Source organism: Pteropus alecto, unplaced genomic scaffold (genome assembly GCF_000325575.1).
Source record: "Pteropus alecto unplaced genomic scaffold, ASM32557v1 scaffold92, whole genome shotgun sequence".
Taxonomy (NCBI): Eukaryota; Metazoa; Chordata; class Mammalia; order Chiroptera; family Pteropodidae; genus Pteropus; species Pteropus alecto.
Window position 1 is genome coordinate 878,470 of NW_006432447.1, and position 4,340 is coordinate 882,809.

The 4,340-nt window shown below is 33.7% G+C and overlaps 1 pseudogene; it reads left to right on the plus strand.

The window, feature by feature from the left end:
- The first annotated feature begins 1,986 nt into the window (after positions 1-1,986).
- LOC112476018 lies at positions 1,987-2,105 on the plus strand (annotated as a pseudogene).
- The last annotated feature ends 2,235 nt before the right edge of the window (positions 2,106-4,340 follow it).

Genomic DNA, 4,340 nt, shown 5'->3' on the forward strand with positions numbered 1-4,340 from the left:
CCTAAATCCTAAATGTAATCCTAACCCTAATTCTAACCATATAATTAAACATGAATTTAAACATAACCATTACCCAAATCTTAAACCTAACCTTAACACTAAAACTAACACTAACCATAATTTTAACCCTAACAGTAACAAACCCTACACATAACCCTAACCATAACCCTAAACCTAACTTAAACACTAAACTTAACCCTAACCCTAATTCTAACCTTAAAACAAGCCAAAACATAACCCAAACCATAACTTTAACCCTAACTTTAACCTCAACCCTAACTCTAATACTATCGTTAACACCAAACACTAAACCTAAATCTTAACCATCATCCTAATTCTAAACCTAAACTTACACATACTCCTAACCCTAACATAAAACCTAATCTAAACCTAACTATAACCCTGATCCTAAAACTAAACTAACCCTAAACCAAACCCTAAATCTAACCCTAATAATAAACTTAACCCTAAACTAAATCCTAAACCTAAACCTAAAACTAATTATAATCTAAACCTTAACACCAACTTTAACCCTAACCCGATCTCTAAACTGAAATTCAAATATAAACATAAACCTAACCCTAAAACTAACACTAAACCATACCCTAAACCTAATCCTAACTCCAAACAAAACCTGATTCTAACCCTAAACTTAAACCTAACCCTAAACCTGACCCTAAACATACCCCTTCATCTACCTCAACCCCTTCCCTATCTGTAACACTAAAATCACATAACCGTATGCCTGACCCACGCCCTAACTCTTAACCTAAACTTAATCCTAACCATAATTCTAAGCCTAAACTTAAACCTAACCCTTAATCTAACCCTAAACCTAACCAATTTCCTAATCCTATACTTAACAATAACCTTTACCCTAAAACTAACCTAATCCTAAATCTAACCCTAACTTTAAACAATAACCTTAATTTTACACCTACCTTTAATTCTAACCTTAAACCTAACCCTAATCTTATCCTAATCCTAACACTAACACAACCCCCAGCCCCAAATCCTAACCCTAACCTTAATCCTAACCCTAAACCTAAACCTATCTATAACCTCTACCCTCACCCTAATGCAAATCCTAAAACTAGATCTAAACCTAAACCTAACCTAACCATAACTTAAATGGCTTATACCATAACCCTAACTATAAACCTAACTCTAACCTTAACCCTAAACCAAACCCTAATCTTAATCCTAATCCTAAAAATAACCCCAAATATAATCCTAACACTAATTCTAACATCAAAACTTAACCCTGACTCCTAACCCTAACTTTTACTTTAAACCTAAACCTGTCGCTTTTACTCTTACCTTAAAACTAACCTTAAACCTCAACCTAACCCTTACCCTAACCATAAGCATAACCATAAGTCTAAACTTAACCTAACCCTAAAACTAACTAGAACCCTAACTCTAACCCTAACATTAAACCTAATCCTTCCCTTAACCTTAAATTTAACACTAATCTTAAACCTAACTGACATTTGGTGTTGGACAATTTTATTTTTAGCCACTGCAATAGGTGTGTGGTTTTTCATTGTGGTTTTAATTTGCACTTCTCTAATAATGATGTTGAACATCTTTTCATGTGTTTTTTGCCATCTGTTTATCCTCTTCAGTGAAATGTCTGTTCATCTCTTTTGCCCATTTACTTAATTGGGTTGTTTGCTAAATTAGCTATGTCTTTAAATGAATATCTTTATTTAAACTTTAAAAAAATCAGTCTGGTGACTTAAGAAGTCACTAAGGAGGATTTTCAAATCCTTCTAGGCAAAATGTATATAACATTTGAACATGTGCTGAGTGGAAGGGTTCTCATATTCCTTCTGTAACTTACAGTGTGGTACTAATACTATATACTAGCAAAAACATTTCAGCTACCTTTACTTAGAAGGTTAAGTAGACTGTACAAATATATATGTTTTGTACATAGCTATCATAATGTTTCTAATTTTTTTATTTAAAATAAACTGATTTCTCTATGGCCATGCCACCCTGAACAAGCCCAATCCTGTCTGATCTAGGAAGCTAAGCAGGGTCAGGCTGGGTTAGTACTTGAATAGGAGACCACCTAGGAAGATCAGGTGCTGTAGGCGTAAAAAAATTTTAAAAATAAGAGATTGTAAGCTGACAAGGTCCTTGAATTTCTGTGAGATCACCCAAGGGTTGCCTCACCTAAAAAAAAATAATAAAAATAAAATAAATAAAATAAGCTGATTTGTGTAAATGTTTCAGAGTGATTTTGTGGAAAATTAATACAAAATTTTCCTATCTGTGCAAGACAATAAATATAGATTCTAATTTATATGCATCAGTAAATTGATAATCTTATTTCTCTAGTGTTCTTTATGAATTATATAGTTTTATTAAATAATCATTGAGAACCTAATAAACCATCGTTAAGATCTGTAGATAAAATCTAAGATGCATAACAATAGAAATATTTTTCTTGTGTCTGTGAATTTTTCCTTTACCTTTTTATCTACTTTAACTTTTGAATGTGTTTTTAATTGTACCTAGAAATTCTTATTTAATACTATTTTCTGTTTTGGTTTCTGTACCTCAGGGTCACAGAGAAATAAGCATATGTTAACTACAGTTGTGACTCAAGATAAATTTGGGCTTAATATAATTAGAGAAGAAAGGTTTTATGTCACCCTGTCTCTTTAGAGCCTGTTTCTGCCCCTTAGTCTCTATTCTACATTCTTGCACAAAAGAAATTACTAGAGGAGGATTCTTTGTGGTAGGGAAAAGATGGTATAATTTGTTGTGAAAATATACTGTATTTTTAAATTTTTAGAAAGATTTAGAATGACTGGAGGAAAGATAATTTCAAATACTAACATGATAGAATTAGCCTAGTAGCTGTTAAAAGTCTCTTCTGAAAATTATTTAGAATTATTTGGAAAACTACAATGAAACAGTGAATGATTGATCTATACATAATATGTATTAAAGCCATTTTAATTTAGTGTTTCTCTGTTCATTGCTTTGGGTTCTCACGCATATATAGTGACATCTGTATGGTGGAGGAATCAGTCAGACCATCGGGATTTCATTCTCTGACTGTAGAGAAGCCCATTATTACCTCTAAGCTCATAGTAGGAAACTTGAAGGATGATAAACATTGAGTTATTAGAAAAAAGGAAGAGGTTTGCTTTTGATTTTAGTTCAAAGTAACATTAGTCTAATGAGAAAGACAAGGAAGGGGGGCATTATGGAGACACATGGAACTGATTTCCTGAAATTTGTCTATTTTATAGCAATATTTTTAAAGAATCTGGCTATGTAAAAGAAATTATAGGAAAAAAGAAATGAGGATGATATGGAGTAATAGTGAATTTTTTGTTATTTAGAAGAAGAACCTATTATTTAGAAACAGAACCTATTAAGAGGCGGAGATTGTAAGGCAAATACATTAAATTTGCTAAATTCCTCTTCTCCCTCCCCTATCACTTGAGCAAGAATATTAGCTACTAGATCCCAGGGAATTCTCTTATCATCTAACCATCCCACAGGGGCCCTCGTCTCATCTCTTACAAGAAGGCCTGTCTTTGTCCTCATCCCAGCTTCATCATCAAACACTGTCAAGAACTGAGAAAAATCTGAAATTGTACTCTACTTACAAATCAACAGGTTAGCCTCTCACAGTGGCAGAAGATATGAGACTCCTCAGTCAGAGATTAAGAACTTCAGTACTCTTGGCACAGCAAACATCAGGATCTTCATATTTGTATTGGTTCCCCTTGCCACTCAACTATTGTGTGGATTAGTCCAGGTTGATGCTGTACACACGGTGGGTCTGCGGTACAGCTGAGAAATCTCAAGCTTAAGAAACCTGAGTCTTTTGTAATGGACTGCAAGTAAACCTGCCCAGTGCTTGCTCCCAAGGAAAGTATTTTTATTATGTTGAACAGTAAACAAAACTGCCCTCTACTCTGGAGGGAGACGTTATCTCTATTCTACAACAAAAACCTCAGTGCCTCTACTTACAAGATAAGCAGAAACGAGAGAGCCACGTAGAATTGTCTCCCAACAAGAATTCATTATCTTGAATGTAGTAATGGTTTTATGGGTAGACACATGTGTCAAAACTCATCAATATATTCACTTTAAATATGCATAGTTTATGTCAGTTTCACCTCAATACAACAAAAGGAAAAAAGTCTTGTTACTCAAGTAAGTTATTGGGACCAGTAGCCTCAGCTTCACCAGAGTGCTTTTCAGAAAAGCAGAATTTCAGGCCTCATTCCAGATCTACTGAATCAGAATCTGTGTTTCAATAGGATCCCTCAGTGTTTATTTTTTTAAATTTTTTATTCTGAAATAAT